Source organism: Scatophagus argus, chromosome 9 (assembly GCF_020382885.2).
Source record: "Scatophagus argus isolate fScaArg1 chromosome 9, fScaArg1.pri, whole genome shotgun sequence".
Taxonomy (NCBI): Eukaryota; Metazoa; Chordata; class Actinopteri; family Scatophagidae; genus Scatophagus; species Scatophagus argus.
The window spans coordinates 7226211-7247019 of record NC_058501.1 but is presented as its reverse complement, the minus strand read 5'-3'; positions in this window follow the sequence as shown (position 1 = coordinate 7247019).

Here is a 20809-nt window from a genome sequence, read left to right as displayed (position 1 = left end):
TTTAAATGGGCTCCAAAATGCAGCATTCTCACTTGATGGGTTGGTAATTTGCTTATTTCTGACATTTTTAGCTAACTGTAGAGCACATTCAGAATGCAGAGAGTGGGAATTCAAAGACAGGTTTTAGTGAGAATGGTTCTCTGACCCAATGCCTTTTCTGCTCTTTGCTGACCTGTCTCTAACCCCTTCTGTCAAGCAATAGACCACTGAGTTGCTGCGGAACTATGAAACTAGCTTTTAGAAGTTCTGCATTATAAAGTATTTGCCAGTGAGTTAATTCAAATCTTTGGTTCTACTCACAGGTCTGGTTGGTTAGTTCACCCCTGAAGTCCACAGTCTGAATTGAAATAGCTCAACGATTATCACATGGATTGCTGCAGCATTTTGTATTTATCAGTCTGCACAGGATCCCCTCATTTTTCTTTTTGCGCCACCAGCAGGTTGATGTTTTTGGCTTTCAGTGAAACATCTTGGCAACTAATGGATGGACTGCCATGAAATCTGCCGATGACATTCAAAGTCCCCACTCATTGATGATTCTCTGACATTTTCTCTGGTGTCATCAGGATGTTCACATTTGTAGTTTCAATCTTAATGTCTCAATGAGTTGGATGAGCTGCCATGAAATTTGGAACAGACATTCATGTCTCCCACAGGATGAATTGTAATGACTAGATCCGCTGACGTTTCATCTAGTGTTGTTATCAAGTAAAAGCTTTATTTCATACATAATGATATTATAATATCATTACACCACTTAAATTACATATATAAGTATGTAAGTATCAGAAAGTAAGAGACAATGAAGGTCAGGTTGAATGGAATTTCACATAGGAGTCCACTGTTTGCCTCCTGTATGGAGAAAGGTTACTTTAATACAAATCATGATTTCTGTCTGTTTTCCACCATTCTTAATCATCCCATGACTATCACAGAAACACAGATCTACCATGAAAGCTACGCCTAATCACATTGCCATCTTTTGCATATCAATTAGATACAGTTAACACGTTGTGGTTCTGAAATACTGCCTCAAGCATAGCTTATGAAGCTTGTAAATATACTAACACTTAACTTTTATATTCTAAACAATATCTGCTAAACATCAGAATGTTAGCACTGTTATTGTGATGATGGTAATACGCTGACAGTAGCCTATTTCGCTTAAAGCACTGCTGAGTAAGCCTGGCCTTATTTTTAGGGCATCAAATACCATCATGTTCATGGTATCTCATCCAGACACTGAAGAACACCTTTAAGGAATTTTTGTGTCTAAACTTACCCACTTGACAATTTCACACAAAAATAAATAAATAAATAAGGCAAAAGGCCTTGTCATATACAACAGTTTATGATCCATCTATGATGATCTTTATAATAAGATATTAATAATCTCCCTTGCCCACAGCTGGCACACTACACTTCATCTCAAGCATCAACTCTCCTCTGTCTTTCACATCTTTTATCTCTAAGTGCTACCCATCATGCCTTAGTCCCTTTATACCTTGGCTTTGTAGAATCCCTACTCATCCCCTTCTATCCTGTCTTCCCAATGCTCGTTCAATCCTCTTCTCCCTCTGTCTCTTTGCTCCCTGCGTGGCCTCCTGTGTGTGAGCAGTTGAGTGGGCTTGTCTAGGGGCTGAAGTCAGGGCTGGATTGGGAAGAAGTGGCTGTCACAGTGTCTGATTAATGACCCGTCGGTGGCGTGTCCAGCCACATTAGGGCTCCATGTATCTACCAGCGTCCACACGGGGCGAGGGGCTTTGTTCTAGGAGGAAATGGTGTCAGCTGCCCACAGCCGTTTGCCTATAAAAAGAAAAAGATTTACTATCATAAAAGGGCAGATTAAAGCCCACAATGGCGACATTGATTTTTTTTTTTTTTTTTAAACCAAAAAATTCACATTTTGGGAAAACCCATTCCAGGACCAGAGAGAGAGATATGATCAGCTTATTTAGAAAGGATAATATGGAGTCTTCTCCCAGAATGAACTTTGAAAGAAGTAAATTGTAAATATTGATTTCTGAAATGAAGTGTCAATCTTGGTTGGGCCAAGATTATTCCTATCATCTGGCTGAACCCCCAGCAAACGATGAATTCAAAACTGCTGACAAAGTGGAGTGTATAGGATTTCTGTTAGGAGCAGTCGGCAGCGCTTTACCGCTTGGCCGGCCTGAGCCCTTGCCGGTAATGGCTGTTCAATTTTATCAGATAACGGAGGAGATCTCATCAGAGACGAAAAATGAAATGAACTGTGACTCCGAATCAGGATCCCTACTCTTATCCCAGCAAAAATCATCCGCGCGGGGCCCAGGGCTTTCCATTATTTCAGGTCACTTCATTACGGCCCTGCACACAGGACCCAATTGCTACAAACAAAGCAGGCCCTTCCTGTCTCACCCAGGGGTCGAATGTGAGGGGCAGTTTGATAGGCTCTTGACGTGTCCAGGGTTATCCCATTACCACTTAAGAGGGTTGCTGAAAGGCAGCAAATCTCGCCCACTTGTTTGTTATCCTTTCTCACCCTTTTGTATCATGAGAGGTTTTATTGCTCACCTTATTTCTCACGACGGAAAATAATTCATCTTTTTCAGTTGTGGTTCAAAATTGATTTTTTTTTCATCATATGGATGATGAAGATAAGGTGAACTGAACTGCATAAAATCATTAGTAAACAGAAAATTTTTTAGATATAATGACACAGCATGTATGACAAACTTATTTTGATGTTGTAAGATGTTAACATGAAAAGACGTTTCCTTTCTAACCTCAACCCTCACTTTAGTAAGTGGACGTGAGGTTTGTAAACGAGAAAACAAGAAAAATAATCTCTGCATGACATTCACTTACTGCTCTCTGAAATGTGTGTGGGCCAACACTTGCATGTGTGTATTTCTCTTCCTTGAAATAATGAATGAAATAAGCTGTTATCACCAAGGAATTTGTAGCTTGGTGAGTAATTACAGTTTTTGTTCCAGCCTCCGTAGGCCCAGCATTGATCTCCGGGAGGAGGGTGGTCGATACACATGGGGGCAGGGGCATTTGATAGCTACATGGGAGAAAAATGACGTTGGTCCAAGCCAGTAGATTTGTAATAGAATGATAAGAAGAGCTAAGTCAAGGAGCTGCGTTCCTTGAATTCTTTGATCACTTTCTTCAGTCTGAAAAGTGTCTGTTTCTGCAACTATTCCAGGTTGCTCTTTTAGATTAACATTGGGCTTAAAATAGGCTTGCTAAAGGGTAGAAAACCAGTCAAAAAAGTGAATCAGCCCTAATTATAAATTAATAATTCAGTGAGGTAGTGACATATTTAAATAAACTTTAAACTTGTTTTTGTCTCTCTGTGTTGCTGTTCTCATATTTTCAAAGCAGCTTAGAGCAAGCATTCAACTGACTGAGTTATCTGATCTGCTATGAGCTGTAGACCACTGGATCCATACATTGACCCATGCAGACTTGAGTTACACATCCCAGTGCTACTTTTTTCTGTCCCTGATACATTTCTTCTCTGTGTCACTCTTCTGTCATGGGGACATCAGATGTAGTTCATACAATACATGTAAGGCAGCAGGAGGTAATCATTAAAGAGAACCTGTGATCTTTCTTTGTTAAACTATACAAGATGTCATGTTTTGTTTTAGTTAAAAATTGGAAAGTACATTTACTCAGTTATTGTACTTATTACACCAGTGCAAATTTTAGATTTGATCTAGTTTATGTAATAATCATTTGCTGACCAAGACTGAGTTGAAAGCCCCAAATCTATTGAGTCATCCATGAGTTGAGATTATTTTGATCTTGTAAATCTAATTATTTGATTGAACTTTTATAATCATATCAAAAGTGCTGGGGATTCGACAATCAAGATATTTCAACTGGTTTGTTTTTCCCCAATTAACTGCACTTTAAAGCACAAGTGAATGAGCGACTGATCAAGACACGTTGAGCTGTGACTCAAGTAATAGTACCCAAACTGTTACACTGAGCCATTACAGCATTTTGAGTTATATAGTTAAAGTCATTAAGTCAGATCAGGTGGTGGTCTGCCCTAGGGAGGGTTTCTGAGATGAGACAGGTTATTGTACTGTCCATGTGGTCCACAGTTGTTCCACCTAAAGAACAATGTCCAAAGAGATTCCTCTGTCTGAGAGACACATGCCATGTGGAAGTCCCTGAAGAGGTCAGCTTTCACTTCCTAAAATTGGCCTGCGGTGAAAATCCTCCGTTTTGCTATCTCCTTGGACGCTCCAGTGTGGCCGCACAGAGGACATTTACAACAAAAAGAAAATGGCCTTATTCCCTGTCTTATCTCTTTCTCTCAGAGTAACACAAAGTTGACATTAATAGAAAATAAAAAGGAAAAAGTCTTGAAACAAAGTTGAAGCCTTTGGTTACGTTTCAGAGCACAGGGCAATTTAAAAGCCTGAAATGTGGAATTAGAGAGGATTTGATGCGTTTCAAATTGAACGGAGGGGGACACCGTCAGTGGCGTTTGCACCTTCAGGCATTATTTAAGTAATGTCTTGTGGCACGTTTGAGGCATCGGAGGCAAGGGCATAGAAATGAGGGATTTATGCAGACGCCACTGCAGTTTTATCTCCCTTCTTCAGTGTGAGTGCACGCTCCGCCTAGTAAAAAAACACGCAGACATACAAGTAGATTCAGATCATACAGAGTATGTGTGTTTGAGCTATCTGGATATTCACTTTAAACATCTAAATCAAGCTGTTCTCTGCGGACCTCATCCACTCCTTATCGAAACACAGGCAGTGCCAGATAACTTGATTTGCTTAAGGAACGGAGGAGATATTAACAGCACTTGACTACGGCAGTGGCCCCTTCTGTTGTTGGTATTAAACCTATCCAGCACTTCATTATACCTTCACTCTCAGGAGAGTCTCTGCGTACAGTCTCTCTCTTTATCTCCTCTTTTCTCCCGTGTTTTGCTCCCTCCTTCTCTCTCCCTCTCTCCACCTCATGATACAAGCATCCAGGTAGCAGACAAGAGCATCATCAACATGCGCGGTGTGCCGGTGTCATGCAGATAGCCTCTGTGTTGGTAATGGAGGGAACAGCGATCGATAGGGAGCAGGAGATGGCTGCGGCTGAGGAGCCTCTGTTTGGCTAGCCCTAATCCTGATGAGTAATGTTGCTGTCATAATAGCAGGGATAATTTAATGCTGACACTTAACTCTGTGATGAATGGCCTGTCGTCGACAAGGGGGGGCTGAGTAAAGCAGCCCGTCGCAAGTTTTGAAATATTAATTTCCTTCCAAATTCAGAGACCATGTGGTGGATTGGGCATTAGCAAAGTCCAAAATGATCAGCCAAACTAATCAAGGATGAAAAAGGACTCATTTGTTGTTGTTTTCTTTGGATCTTGAACATTTCAGTGAATGTAATGAGAACATCTACTCTAGCAACCAGACTATTTTGGGCGAATGTTTTCGTGGGGCTCATAGTTATTAAAGAGCTTGAACGTGGCAGGTGTAAGTATAAGTCATACTTTAGTGTTGTAGTCATAAGAATACAGCAGACTTTAAGTGCTCAGAAATGGTGAAAATAGTACTGGCAAGTGACATCGTTTTATTTTAGTTTTTGAAAATGTTGCATAAAAGGCCTCTCTTGATTTGTCTGATTCTTTCTTGAACATCAAAAGCAAAATCAGGATTTTCTTTTAATAATATTTCCTAAAAAATTAAGGTTAATGCTTTTATCCTTTAAGGCTGCAGGAAATGATCTTTGTGATCTTTTGTGGTTTGCACACATTAAGCATCCAGAATGAGGCTTTCTGTATTATCTGTATCCAGGAACAACTTTATAGCACAGAAGAATGCTGCTTTTTGACATGCAGGCCGGTTGTAATGTTGTTCTTACATACACATACGCATTTGCATGTTTGATTGAAGTTCGGAATTAAGTTTTTAGTAAGCCTAAATTGGATTGTACCCACTTACAACCCACTTGCAACACATTCAGGGAGTTCCTTGTGTTTTCTCTCGCCTTTTCTGTGGGCCAACCACTGCCAAGATAGGAAGAGAAGTCTCAAGTTAGACAGTACACAGTTTAACCTTTCATTCAACATTGTTAGTGTTTCCCAACCCTAATTTTCTCTGCTTAAAATTACACGCCATGTTATGAAAACGACTCACTCACAACCTCTCGTTTCATTGTTTTGTTCTTTGCCAAAAGTGCATATTAAGTGTAGCTTTTGTGAGGTTTACCCCTGGTGACCAGGTGATCAGCTGATCCCAAAGCTGTCTGAATGGGTGTCTCACACACACACACACACACTCACATATGCATACAACCACAAGAAAGCAAAACCTGCGTTAAAAGTCACATAATATTATAATATTCATGACTTTTAAATGACATCACACGGACTGAGAGAAGTTTTTCCACTGGCTTGGAGCACTTTCTTCATGCGTCAAATAAATTTAAGATTTGCATGTGTCAAAAGTATTCTTCCTCATATAAACTTAATTACTGTATCCCGTAAATAAATGAAAATGACAAAGAAAAGTTTCTGATAAACACCAACTGCACCATTTAAGAGACAGTTTGAGAAGTCTTATGACTTCCTTTGGGGAAAATAGTAAAAAATGAGTCAGGCAGCTGGAGACAATGAGCACTGCAGAGTTTTTTCTTGTCTCATATAAATGCCTTTTTATGCTTTGGGAATGAATGTCTTGAGGGAATCTCAATGCCATATACTGACAAAGTACACTATTTGCTTGCAATAATGATGACTGAGTCACAGATACCAGCTTAGTTTCGCCTCAGTACCTGGTCATTAAATGATTTTTTTTTATTATTATTATTTGTAGAATTTGTGAGCTTTTCTGCTTTGTTTTTGCTGGTGATTGCTCCCATAATAAGTAAATAAAAATACTGGCCCTGAAATTCTTAAATACTTTGTTTTATTTCCATGGTATGAGGTGATTAAAGAAAGCTGCCACGATATTAGATGTCTTTTCATTGTTTTGTCTGAAGGGGCATTTTGACCCTGTACGATCTCTGTCAGTCATACTTCAGCAGTGTTTGGAGGATGACATCCCGCATCTCTCCCCACACTAATCCATTTACAGTACCTTCACGTTGAGATAGTTTTGATACTCGAACTGTTTGCGGGCCACACTGGGACGTTGTGTACAGAACCTTAAATTGATTTGATTCCTAACTCCCTTATCTATAAATGTTTAGGAACAGGGTAGTTTTTTATGATTTATTACTTCAAAGCTATAAAGTCTCTTGTTGACACAAAAGCAAAAAACTCACTTACTTCTTATCCAGCTCAGTCTATCTCTGAGCTGCACTTCCTTTTCGTGACTCAAAAAGGCATTTTGATTTTGTTGACAGAGGTTGTGGAAGGAAATAATGGAAAAGATAAAAACTGCAATTATAATTTTTTTTTTTTTTTATGGCAAAGCGTTGCTTCAGTATGACAGATTGTATGATAAATGACACATTTGGAAGTCAGTTGCTGTTGAAGATGTGATGATTTCTTGAGCGGCAAATAGGTTAAGTTGACCTTTTTTCTGAGATGCAGTTGTTTGGTCCCCCGATGCAGTGACTGTTTTAGATGCAGGAAATGATATAAAGTGATGGTGAAAAGAAGTACAGCTCTAGATATTTTCTTTATCATAATATTCTAAATGTTACACTATCTTACATTCTTCATGCAGTCTGGTCTTTGTAGAGTTGACATTTTCCCACTGAAAGCTGATGCAAAATCTGTCTTCTGCTCTGCTTTGGATTTGTGAACATTGTTTCTGCTGAGACCTAAAGACTAATGTAGCTAAGCTGGAATAGACCAATGCCACCATTTGACCTTGGCTGGCTTATTTGCTCCAGTGAGACAGCCTAAATATTTACCTGTCATTGTTGATGATACTCCAGGCTTCAATGCCCTTAATAGTTTTGATGGAGAAGCAGGGCTTTGCAGCACCGGTGTGATGGAATTGCAAAATTAAGAGCAGTGAATTGCCCTATATATTTAGGACACTGCAGGCTTAATTCTGTGTCTTATAATACAACTGCCTTAATCTGTAAAAGACTGGAGCAAGATGGAAGAGTAGTGGGGAATTGCAATAGAAAACAATGTGTCAGCTGCAGGAGTTTAACCTTGGCAAGGTCTGTGCAGTGGGAGCGTAGTGTGGGAAAGTGCAGGTACCAAGCGCAGCCCACGCTCACTATGTTATAGTTATAAATAAAATATAAACAGCATACAAGTACCTGATGTGAGACAGCTGATCACAGCTGTGCCTATTTTAAGAGCTGTCAGGGGCTCTAACCCAACCATGTTCCCTCACAAGAGTCTTGATAAAGGACGATTCTGCAAAACCCCACATTATGTACAATGGCAGTCTTCATTTACGTCCAGTGCAAATATATCTTAAATTCTCCCTTTCTGCAGCAGCAGTGCCTCGACAGCCCTGTCAAATGGCCGCAAGTACCTCAATACCACTAGTTAAGGTCCAAATGTATTCATTCGAATTAATTGTCAAAATGGATAGTATTTAACTATTGATCAAAGAAAAGTGGATATAATAATAGATATTATAAATTTTTATACATTACATATTTTCATACAGTTGAGCTGTCAATGTTTAGTATAACTTTAATGATAACGTGTTACAACCAGGGCAACCGTATATCCAGTTCTCACTACCTCTGGTACTTAACTAACTAGTATCCACACACTCATAATTACAATTAAGACACCTAAAAACACCTAAAATGAATTGTTATATTTGATATGTGGGTGTATTTTTTAAAACTTTTTTTTTTTTTTTTATTGGCTGAGATAATCCACAATCCATCCATGTATCAAATTCATCTTTAACTTTGTCATGGTGTGTTTTGTGTCATTTTTGGCAAATGAATTACTATCAACATATAATACATAACTGTAAAAAATTAAACAAAAAGATCAGTTAAACTTAATGAATAGCAAACAGGCAACCTCTTAACTTGGCAAACAAGTTCAACAAGACATAACATCTGAAATATTTACACAATATTATCATATGTGTATTAACTCAATATCAGTTTTTCACTTTTTAGCATCACAGTTATCGTCAATACAGGCACATCACAACAGTCTTATTGCAACAGGTATAGCGGTTAAAGCAATGGTTAAAGGTACAGGAAGAAGTCTAATTTTCTTTTAGTTAAACTCTGTAATTTAACAGCAACAGTAATTCAATGTATTTCCATTATGAACTCACCAAAGCTGCATGTCTTCATACAACGTGTGAGCTAAACAAGCATGTAAACAAGCATTACTGTGCAAATAAATAAATAAAATAAAATGAAAATAAAAAGTCTCTGTGATATTAGCCACACTATTTCCAGTCCATTTCTCCTACTGATGCATTTAGTGGGGATGGCAGAAACTGGTGAAAAGCAGTCAATGGAAACATGACAGTTGTCATTAAAACATGTCTTCAAAACAAACAAGACAGCAGATCATGAACACTCAGGAGCAGCCACAGTGAGCTGTTAGATGAAGAGCTGCACGTGACAGGCTGCACCCCTCCAACTCCTCAGCAAGGTAACCAAGTTTACTGTGCCATAAAGTCAGAGACTGACTTTTCAATTATTACTGAGTGACTTCCTTCCATTAAAATGGTTTGACGCAGTGGCCGTTCAAAGAGTGTGACTTTATAACTCACTTGCTGTTACTGCCAGGAAATTCAGGTTTTCCCATTTTAATGTTGAGAAAAGATTGTGGTCACCATTAAAAGGCCTTTGACAGGATGATCTCTGGTCTGAAGTCCTGCTGCTTTTTACCTCACTACATAAAGGGCACACTACTTCCTGCTCTGATGCTGAACGTTGGAATTAGAAGTAAGCTGAGAAGTGGGGAATCGTTCAATGTTGATGTAATTCACTGGGATCCGAGGCTGTCTGATCTGCAGTGAACAGCCAGCAGGTGCCCGGCAGCAGGTAGTCAGCAGGGAAAAGCAATGGTCCTCAGGTCCAAACGAGCCTCCTTCTCCTCCTCCTCCTCCTCTTGCTCTTCCTCCACACTCAGCAGGCTCTGAAGTCTGTTGCTTTGAGTCTCATAGCCATGCACCAGAGGGATTGCTGATCCCCATTTCAGATAATGGCCCTCAATCTCTTATCATTTACAGCTGTCCACCAGTAAACAACAAAAAGTAACAAAACAAAACAAAAAAAAAGGGAAAAAATGATCGAAACAGATGAAAGGGGGAGGAAAGTCAAAGTCCTTTACTCCCTCAGAGGTTTCACTCCCTCAACACCGTTGTTGACCTCCTTATGACGATAGCCATCAAAATCATAACTGTTTACACTGCTGTCACTTCCTTATCCTCACGGCAGAAATTTTCAATTTCAAGATTGATTTGTTTCAGGGACGTTTATCTTTTCAACAAAGAAGGAGGGAGAAAGCCCTGGCTTTTTTCATTAAACTTTTGATTGCTCCTCAAGCTAAAGCTGCTTCCTCAGGAAGGCAGTGAGGCAGAAAGATGAGGACTAAACTGCCCCTCCACAGCTATAACTACATCATGTTATGTAGAATTGGCCACCATGGTCCTCATCCAGATGCACAGCACAACATGGACTATTCAGTGTACCATCTGGCTAATATAATAAGGTAAAGTAATGCATTCTTAACCTTCCCTAATTGGCTAAGTCATTTCATTATTATAAATATTAGGTATCTGTAATGGGGAACACTAATTCCTTTGACTAGACTAAAGATTCCCGCCTTCAAATAAGCATGCTAATCTAATTAGAAAGCTAGCAGAGCTGAACGACTACATTTTCTCATACTTAGCGTTGGAGGGCCGGGGCTTTGTGGAGCAGATGTGCTGTGAAATTAATTTCCTCTGGTGTAACCGGAGACGCTCTTCTCACCGTCTCTGTTATGAAATTTCCATTTCACAGATGATAACCTATTATCACTTTATTCAAGGGAAACATGTTAATGGCCAGGAGGAAGATTGAATTATTCATATTTGCTCATTTCTATTCTGCAGCGCGGCCCTGCTCTTTTCATGCACTGAGAGAGGGCTAATGTAAACATGACCAGAATCCTTGTAAATTGGCTTGTAGAGGAGGCTGTTAGCATAGTGCCTGGGGACTGATGCTAGACGGGGATAACAGCTGATATCTGTAAAGTACAGGCTGTGCATGTGCATGTGTGTGTGTGTGTGTGTGTGCCCAAGTACATGTGTGTGTGAGTAAGAAAAAGAAAAGTGTGTCTGTGTGTGTGTGTGTGAGAGAGAGACACCCAGAGAGTGGGTAAATGAATGAGTGAGGGTGTGCACGTGTGGAAATGTGTGTCAACAGTGTAACAGGGATGCTACCAGCTGGTAATGGAAGCTAATTGGACCAGGGAGCCGTTAGCCACACCGCTAAGTGCGTCACATCGCCTGCGTGTGTACACAAGGAATTCTGAACCCAGGTGATCTGGATATCAACCTCTGTCACACACACACACACTGTCCATTTGTAGCTTTTTGTTAGGAGATGAAAAAAGTGAAACACAAAACTGTCAAAGAAGTCACCTCTTCAGATCTGTTTCATAAAGTTTAATCGAGGGAGAAATGTTTCCTAGCAGATCTTATTTATTTTCCTTACTTGGTGTCGGTTGGCTCAAAGTGCTTCAGTATGGCAGAACAGGAAGGAGCTCATTCACAAATAATGAGCCGTCCTGTCCCAGTGACGTAGCTGCCGTTCATTCACTAAGTAGGTCTGACCGCCATAGGACACAAGTGTTTTGTATGTGTTCGCATGTCTTGTGAAGCACACAGATAAGCTTAACGTCTATTTATCTGTTAATGTGTTTCCGTTTCCTTCAGTTTAAAAGTAAGAACATATGGCTGCACTCACTTTAAAGTGAAATGAAAAATGCCTTTTAACCCTTTCAGATCACAAAATACATGATCTCCAAAATGCAAAAAAAATCAAGTCCTTTGCATTATTATATCAAAATCCAATAGTGTTTTCTTTCTGTAACAAATAAATAAAATAAATAAACAAATAATGTTTGCTTACATGGGCTTGAACAAACCACTTTCAGCCAGTAGCACGAGTGTTTCAGGAAGCATGTAGTCCTCCATGATTGAACAGAGGCTAGCATCCAACTCTAATTGTCTTTGTTGGACATGCTCACTTTTCAGTATTCAAATCAAATTCCAACTTCATGTCCCACCTGCCAGTCCCCCTTCACTCAGAACAAATGCATAACCTGGACTTTGATAATAACTTTATAGTGTATGAGCTCAGAAATTTGACATTACTGTACAATCATCTCAGTTTGATAAACGAGGCGAAATATAAAGGCAGTTTTCTCCAGTCATCTACACTTAAAGGTATACATGCATTCCATTTGTAGCTATATCAAGATATTTTGTTAAAAGAAAGAAAAAGAACTCCTTAACTAAGGTTTGCAAAAATCCACTTTGCCTTATGTAAAAGATGGAGTGATGGTGTATGTCTGAAGCAAACACTTGGCATTGCATTAAGTCCGCTTTCCCATCCAGACTGTTTTATGAGCGAAATTAAGGGTAAAAAGAGACATGAGCAGCATGTCTCCCAGAACTTGAATTGAGGTCTGTTCTTACTTTTACAGCCAATAATGAGATTATATTTGAGCTGAAATGTGGCCATCCTCTTTAGCCATGATAGGAATCATTATAGATGTCTCCCATTCAAATCCATCTTTCCCATGGGACTCTGCTTTGAACACATTTACATTGCCTCTGGTTTACATAATGCCTGTGGCGTCATAAGTATTGATTATTAAATCTATGAAAACGCATAAATCTACATTAGTGATTCTCAGATGTCTTGTTTCTGTATTTTGTAAGTCTAATTCATAATTAGTTTTGATGATCTCAAACCGTACTGACTGTAATTATTAAAAATATACTTTTGATTATATGTGTATATTTATATTATATTACATATCAGATTCCTATTTAGTATGTGAGATGATTACTTGATACAATTCAAAAATATTTGGGCTTATGTAGCAGAATAATATGCATGAGACACAAACTAATATTCACATATTCAATGATCACTAGGTGGCAGTATAGTATACTGTAATTGCATATATGCATATTGCTCCGTGGAAGGTCCACTCCAGCACTTGTCCTTCTGTCACAGAGGGGTCTTTGATGTGATTTAACCCTGACATTTTGATTGCCTTTGCCTTCAATGTAGAAAATAATATCAATCCCACTGCCATCATTACACACGTACAAAGATCATACATCACCAAATAAGATGTTTTTTTTTTGTTTGTTTGTTTCTTTAACTTTGCATTTGTTGCACTTACATAAACATTTTGAAAATATTTTATGTGTCCTTTCTGAAGAATTGAGTCTTCTTTCATGGTCTGAAAAAGTGTCTACTTTTTAAATGAAATAACCTATTTAAAACACTGAAAACAAAGCTCTTTTGTAAATTGGATTACTGTTTACTTGATGAAAATAGATGGTATCACAAGCAATGGTGTATTGTAGTAAACTGTCTATGCCAGTTCAACCTGACCAAAAAGGAAATCAACAAAATTTTAAATTATGCGTTGGATTAGAATGAATGGAATTCAAAATAAGAGAGTTTAAAACTTGTCTAATAAAGTGACTCTGACCGCAATTCTTTTTGAGGACCTCTCTATTATACTGCTGCTTAACACAATCCATAGCAATCCAAATCCTTATCAATATCAATTTACTCATATCAATAAAGATCAGGCTCCCTCTGGATCAGTTCTCACTGGCATCTGTCTGACATTGCAGGCCCCTCATGACACAGACAACTCCCCCTCCTCATCACACACACACACACACACACACACACACATAAACACAGCAGCCCTTGACTTTGGCGTCAATAAGGCTGACCATCTTTGTGAGACTATCGACAGTTATCAAAAAATGCCCTTGATGTAATTTCATGCCTGTCGACACTCAAGGGCCATATGCTAAGGATTATGGGATGCCTGTGTGCCATGTACGGCACTGTAGAGCCGGGGGGCCCGGGCCCTGGTCACTTTATAGGAACCTTTAATGGCCCTTGCTTATCCCAGTGTTAGAGTCACAATGGCCAAGTACAGCAAAATGTCCACTGGGGGCTACCATCAACCTCAGCCACGGAGCAGCCAGGGAATCCCGCCCTCCCATGTGTGACACTAACTTATCACATTAAAGTGTCTGCAGTGTCACAGCATATGTCGAGTGTCTGCGTCTGAGGATTTAATGTCAGAAGACTCTCATTTACATGTTCAGAGGTAGCCACAAATGCACAGTGAAACAGAGGGCAGTGAGCAGACAGTGAGTGCTCTGGTGAGGGCATTTTATATCTGTTTAGTTTCTTTCTTTCACAGTGTTATTGAGGATGGACATGGTACAACAGAAATCTGATTGTACGACAGTAACTGGAGTTTTCTGCTGCCACAAACAATTTGTAAAGGCCCGTGAGCTTTAGCACCACTGCTGTAAAACAAAGATAATACACATGCTGTAGTTTTCAAGTATGATTTAAAAGGTTACAACAAACTACCTTGAATTATTTTGAAATGTGTTACTGCCATCAGACATCTATTAAAACAATAACTTTTCTAATCTTATATAATGTTACATAAGTGGGTCCTTAATCTGCATTTTCTTTCTGTCCAGTGCATCTCTGAATTTTCTCTAAATATGCTGCTTTTGAATTTTTTAGATAAGCTAAAATGGTCTGAACTGAGAGAATTCTCCGACTTCTTAAGCTAAACAAAACATTTTTGAGCATCCTGGTGACCACAAGGTTAAAGGCATAATGTGCAGGAATTTCTTTTAAATAAATAAATAAAACCTCAATCATGACCCACTAGAAGTGAGTGGCAGTGTCACAGACCCGTCCCTATGCCTGTATTTTCATATTTTCTCAGTATTTTGCTGTGTTTGGGACATTTCTGGGCATCAGCATTTCTGGAGAAAGGTGTTTAAATCTTGAGTCTCATTCCCAGGCTGTCAAACACCAATGTTTTGGATTGGTGGCTGTTTGACCGCTTGAAAATGAGACTCAGCAATTAACTATCTTTCTCCAGTATCACTTGATGGATGCTCACAAACAACAGCTGCTTGCATGTTGTGCTTTTAAAGAGATGATCATGAACTGCAACATTAACTGGTTTGATTGCATCATTCTCTTCCCTTATTTTTGTTATCTCTTCATTGTATATTTAGGAAGATGCCCATAAAAAAATCTGCATTTAAGGACAATCTTAAAAATGCATTGTCACAAAACTAAAGCCATTTTTCTTTTAGAGAAGTTGTCATTTTGTAAATATAACGTTGAACAAATCATATGACAATCATGACCTCCGTTTGATGATCATTGTTTTTGTTTTTTTTTAATAAACACATTCAGTTTCAAGGTTTACAAAAGCATATACACTTAATTTGTCATCTATCCTAAATCATGAAATCATGCTATGTTTTACTCTCTCTTTAATATACTATGCTGTAGCATGCTGCACTGTATGCTGCAGGCTATGTCAGTACCAAAGGACATGATGTCTTCGGCAGCATTGTAGGTGTTTTACAACACAACCTTATCAGAGTTTTGCAGTGATTTTTGTATGTTTGCATCCTTTTGTTAGCTCGAATTTAATCAACTGCCCCCCTTCCTCCTTTTCCCCCTTTCTGCACTGCTTTGTTTTTCTGCTGCCGATGGTAGCTGAAGTGCCTTGGCTGTTTTGTAAGCATGTGCACATCCTGATCTCTCATAATATTAGTTAAAATCAATGTGCTGCTTTTTTAATTATTGCTCATGGTACAAAGCGGGGAAGGCTCATTTAAAGGAGGATCGATATGGGAGAGCGATTGGTAGACGGTGGAGCTGTACATCAGGCGGCTTGATGTGAAAATCATTGGGGCCTGTGCAGGCTGTGGCTCGCGCTGATCATCCTGGTTAGCCCCCCAGCTGGCTGCAGGGCCTGGGTAATGGGTGAACCCTCCGTGAACCAGCATCCTTAGCCTCAACAACACCCCTCAGAGCAGCACACAGTCTCACATCACCACAGCCACTATACAGGGCAGAAATAACACATCATAAACTCTATTACAAATAGAATCAAAAAAGTAAGGCAGAAAATCCAAGTGCATTTCTCATTCTCCTTTCTTCATCTCCCCATTGATTATGTGTGCCTGGGATTATTCTCTTTATATTTGGTCCTGTTCCCTCACTTGTGTTACTCTTTCCACTATCCCTAGATACACCAGTGCATTGTTCCTGCATGTGCACTTCTATTATCTCTGCTATCTGTCCCCTGACCGCAACCAGGCCTGACTGGAGGCTTGTGCTACTCTGCTCTGTGGGCTTTAAAGAGGTTAATAACTTGGGCCTGCGGACATTATTTAAGGGTGGCCAGAGGAGATGTAACGCTCCCCTGTTTCTGTTGCTTTAGATCCACCTTTGACCCTGGAATCATCCCTCCATCCCCAGCCCACATGACAAACACATCCTTATATCTGCTACATCCCACTCACGTACTTACTCTCCTCCTTTCTCAGTTTTAGGGGAGGCCGCTTCAGATCTCCTTCATCATGCCATTCGGCCCCTCTGGCGCTAAACTGATACAAATGACGTTAATCTTGGAAAGTGTGAACGGCAGCGTTTCACGGTCTCTTACTGTTATTTGTCACCATTTCTGTCTCCAAAATGGCTCCATTTTGCAGAGAGATAAAAAAAAAAAGTTAAAAGCCCAAATAATTGTTTTCATCATTAGATCACTGCGCATTTATCACGCAGTTTGTATATCAGCACCCATGTGGATGATTTATACAGGCTCTTCTGCAACCAATAGGATACCACTATGAGGGTATCAATCCCTATAAGCACTGATCCAGTGTACAATCAGCATGCAGAAAAGCTAGGTTACACATTCAATGTTCTCAAATGGACCAAAAGGCGGAACAAAAAAAATCTCCCTCGTCCTCATTTCCTTCATCTAGCCATTTTCAGTAAGGTTACTAAACAGCAATTTGAAATAAAACTACTGAAAACTTTCATGTTGATACAGAAATTGAGAATATATGACAAATATTCCTAGGTTTATTGTGCATTTTCTCCTCTTCCCTTAGTCAAAAAAACTAATGTCCTAGCCATTGTTAAAAAAACAAAAAACAAAAAAAACCAAACACATTAGTAAGGCTTAAAATGCATTTTGACATTAGCTAAAGGCACTTATGCAATCACTTAAATCAAATGCCTTTATTTTGACAAACTCCCAGTACATAATATGTCCAATTACAATTTAATACTGGTTAGACACAGTGACCCTACCCTCTAGATCACATTCTTGAACACTAATGTAATGGTTGTTTCTCATTTGGCCAGTCTTTTTCAGATGATCATTATACATCATCTGCATCATTCACATGCTTACATGTGCACAGCGCTCACACACTCTTTCACTCACACAGAAGGGAGATGGTTATTCAGTCCATCAATCATTCGTCCATAGGAGCAGTTCATTTACTAATTAAAATCTTTAAAAAGAGAGCAAAATTGACTAAGCACTAAATTCTTAATCGCAAGTTTTGACTAGCAACTGACAGTACGATCTATGGTGAGGTATCAATTAGGCCCATGCAAATAGCTTTTATGAACAGACCTTTTTTGTCTGATCACCAAGGTCATTTATTTTGCCTTTAATTCCCCCTCTTAGCACAATGTATTCAATCATTCAGATTGTACTGTGTAGCAGATGGCTCTCTGCATCTCTCCCGTGATGACAAAGCACAACAGATAGAAAAAAAGTTGAGATATCGATAAATTACATGCATACTTAATTTTCCTTGCTTGTCAACGTTGATGCCTGTCAATTTCAAAGGGTCCATGTCCTTTATAGTAATGAAAGAGGCGGAGAGCACAACACTCTTTCATTTGGTAGAAAATGCTCTGTTCAGCCAGATTTAAGATGAAATGATGCCTTCGGTTATGGACTGTGATGTCAAGGACATCAGAGTTCATCTAAATATAGATGATCTGCATGTGCCTTCAGCGGTCCAGAGTCTGCGGCACACAGACATCACACACAGATAAATATCATGCCAGTACCAATAATAACATGGAAGAGTAACACAAACTTGAAATACAGAACCACATTTTTTAACTGTGCCTTCCATGACAGAGCGAAGTAACCAGCCTACAGAAAGTTGATATAAATGAGTTTAGCCAAATTAAATAAAGGATTGTGTCTGCTGATTATTAATTATTTTGACAGAGCTGATATAAAGGCTAAAACGACACGCTTGTTTGGAAAACACACGATCTACAAATAAAATGTTTTCAGGTTCTACTTACTCCTGCTGTGTGGTTCAATATAAGAACCCGGTTTTTAAGATCAACACTGACTTTTCAATCACAAGAAACACAAAATATAAGTAGCCCATATTAGCTTTGGCTATAGGTTAGCCTACTAGCCAGAGTTCAACCTTGGCAGTTTGTGTCTGACTTTTGTTTTCTATGTTTTGCAAATTTTTCATACTGTTTTATTTATCAAAAATAAATGTTTTTATGGCATTTTTCAGGGTAGAATGGACTGCTGTCCTCAGGTCAGGTTAATGTGTTTCCCTTCTGTGGTCCATAGGATGAATGCAAGTTGACAGCGTTGAAAGAAGCATTCATATTATTCACCTTAGCAAAAGAAGTACTCTCTTCTCACTTAAAAAATACATGCCCAGAATGGCCCATCTCACCGTTATATTATTTTGTTGTTGGATCATTGACGATCAGATCAGGAAAATATGCCAGTAAAATACCTCAAAATTCTACTTGAATACAGTTCCTTTGGTAAATGTACTTAGTTATTTTTCACCCCTAAATACAAATGTAAAAACACAAAGTCTTTTCCAGATCTTGAAGAAGCAAGAAGAAATTCTCCTGCTCATCCTTGTCAGTTGAATTCTGTTGAAATAGTGTGATGTAAAGAGTGCTCATTGGATCAAACGTCTTGACATGTTGTGAAAGCTTAAAATGCCAGCATTAGATTAAGCAGAGCATGGGTTCCCAGCAGTGACATTTTTCATGATATATCTCAACAAACATTGCGTGTCACCATATCATCCTGTGACTGCCTTTCCCCCTGCAGAGATCACAGTGTAAAACCTAGATTCCACAGCTGCTTTCATCGAGATTGAGTCAAGTTTCTCTTTGATGGGAGAATGTAAATGTGTCATTTATACCTGTCTTGTCTTTTATCATGATAAAGCAGTTCATACTCTGGGAAAAGGGAAAAGAGAAATGCAAGCAGTAGCTTCATTCATCGCCTGTCCTGTTTCATTCACACGCTTGTGATTCTCTATCATGCTCCTCTCAGCAGCCGTCAAGAGGCCAGCTTGCATTGAAACAAATCTCTCATATTCTGCTTTTTGATTTCATTCTTTCTCCCTGTCGTCTCTCCTATTAGCTTATTCATTCTTCACATGTGACTGCCAGCCTGTTAAGGTCATATTAAACCAAAGCAATCCACTTTAAATGGTTATCTACGACGCGCATTAAAAAGCTCTTTGCTGCCCTTTAAATATTGTGATTGGGTTATAGGGGGGTCGCTGTTTCGGAGCGCTGATCGCTCTCCCAGGAGCCCGCTTCAGAATATAAATTGAGTAATATTATAAAGGCGGGCACTCCAGAAGGACTGGGTAATGAATAGGATTCATGATCTGAGGAGGAACAGGAGGTCATGCAATGAAGTGAAATACTCTAATAACTCCAATCCAAACCCACTCAGATGATGATACATTAACTGAGAGACCCTTGTATTCCTGTTTTTTTCTCTCTTGTGTCAGCCTATATGAGCATTAGGTCTATTCCGAAGCACTTGCTATGAAAAAAAGAAGAAGAAGAAGAAGAAGAAAGCTGATCCGGGTGCTAATGGTTATTTAAAGTTTAAATTTCTCATTTTGACTTTAACGTCAAGGCCACCTACAAAGGGCGGTAAAGGGTCGGATCAAATCTCTGCAAATCTTGTAATCTTCAGGAAAGACATGAATAAAAAAAAAAAAAAGCAGATTTGTATTGTATTACTCATGCAATTTCATGATCTTCTGCAAATGTCTCAAGAAATGTACCAGGCAGCTCAGACAACAGATTAATTCACTCCCTCTGAAGCCCTAAATACAAGATATTAAGATTTTAATCCCTCTGCGATTATGATTTATTTTTTTATCTGCAAGGAATTACATTCATCATCTTACATAGTAAGCTGTATTAATTTGAGGTGGCCCATGGATAGTTTTGCATGTTATCCCTTCAGATCAAGACAAATCTGGTAGATGCTATCATTGGCCTTATGCCTCTCTGTATTTGACCTATCTCACTTGTACCTGACGACGGCTGATTACATGTTATTCAACTGTGCCCAACTGGGATTAACATTAAAGCTTTGCTCCTTAGTCATAATTTATGAAAAATAATAATAGGACGAGATCAGAGTGACTCAAACGACATGTAACATAAATATTTTGATCCCCGGAGGTGACAATGGTTGTGAGTTTTTGCGGGATTTTTTTTCAAAGTTGAGACATTTTTTTGCCTTTGTGATGAGATTGAAGAGCTGCAAACATTCACTGTTATATCATGCTTTTAATAGAAGCCAGTGGGCTTTCTTTCTGTCACTGGATCTTGATGGAGTGTATAGGAGTGCTGGAATGAGTCGGGCTTCTTGCAATCAGGCACAGGGAAAATGGTTAATTCCACTTGTGATGACACCGGCTCGGCAAGCACAACAGTTTTCAAGTGCTGACACTGACCAGTAATGACTGAACGAATGGATAGA